Here is a 1,481-nt window from a genome sequence, read left to right as displayed (position 1 = left end):
CCTTAACCTCTTTTGTGATGTGAACCTCTTCTGAGTAAAGATAAAAAGTAAATACATGACAGAAGATGTTTATAGTATTCACAAAGAAACTGGTTATAATGAATTAAGTTTCCACCCATGGAAGCCACAGATCTCAGGTTAAGGGTCCCTGGGAGGAAGTTGTTCTAAGCTAAGGGAAAATATCGGGAAGAAGTAGCTAAATGATGGCAAGGAACGAGAAAAGTATATTCTAAGCAAGACAAGCATTATGTGGAAAGAGCCATCAGTAAGAGGACAGGGTGCAAGGTTTGTTTTTTGAGCTCAAAAGTTGAGGCTGGTATAGGTCCAGCAAAGAGCAAAGTTATTTGTTGTTTTTGGTGAGTCTGTGCAGCTACAGTGTTGGCACAGGTACAATTTCTATTAGGCTTTGTTACATAAACAGAACACGTAAAAATCATCTTTCTATATGATGTTTTCTATGATTATATACTAGTAAGAAACACATACAAATTATTTAATATGTCAAACTACAAATTTTACTACACCAGCTTTCAAAATAAAAATAATTTAAATGAATGAAATATAGTGATCCAAATCACTTTTTATATAAATTATTATTTTTAAAAAATACCCCAATATTGTTTTAAAGATTTTATTTATTTATTTTTAGAGAGGGGAAGGGAGGGAGAAAGAGAAAGAGAGGTATATCAATGTGTGGTTGTCTCTCACACGGCCCCCACTGGGGACCTGGCCTGCAACCCAGGCATGCGCCCTGACTGGGAATTGAACCAGCAACTCTTTGGTTTGCAGTCTGTGCTCAATCCACTGAGCTACACCAGCCAGGGCACTTTTTATATAAATTTTTATAGACAATCAAACTATAGCTGGTGACCTAAGTACATATTTATAAATCCTCTGATCCAGCAATTTTCATTCTGAAACACCTTTGGTAGAAAAATAAAACATGCAATAGTAAGCTTCTGCTTTTTTTTATTGTGTGTTTTTAGAAATTAGGGCACTACTCAGATTTTTAAAAAATGTTATTACATGTATCAGATACTTTGTGCCTATCACTTGGACAATCAATAATTATGTTGATGGAACAAGTAATATTTTTCACAAACTAGGAACAAAAAGGCAGTGCAATAAATACACAACAATTTAGTTTCCATGTGAAGTCACAGAGAGAGCCACTTACTCTTTAAAATCATAGGAAAAAAAAGAGTTTGAATTGCGACCCTGTTTTTTTACTCACTTGTGTGGCTGAAAATCGTTAAGACTCAGTTTCCTTATTGGTAAAACAGAGATAGTAACATGTGCAATATGGGATTAAATAAAATAATAAATGTAGGTTACTTAATACAATGTGCTTGGTACAAGATGGCCCCCTCTCCATCTGCCTGGAATTTTCTGACTTTCCTCCACTCACCCCACCTACTTGCACAGAACTCAGTAATTTATAGAAATGAGTGGAAGATTAAGGAGAACAGAAGGTTTGAATA

This window comes from Sturnira hondurensis, unplaced genomic scaffold, assembly GCF_014824575.4.
Source record: "Sturnira hondurensis isolate 20B ecotype Veracruz unplaced genomic scaffold, ASM1482457v3 Scaffold0005252, whole genome shotgun sequence".
Taxonomy (NCBI): Eukaryota; Metazoa; Chordata; class Mammalia; order Chiroptera; family Phyllostomidae; genus Sturnira; species Sturnira hondurensis.
The sequence above is the reverse complement of the archived record's forward strand: the minus strand, read 5'-3'. Positions refer to the sequence as shown.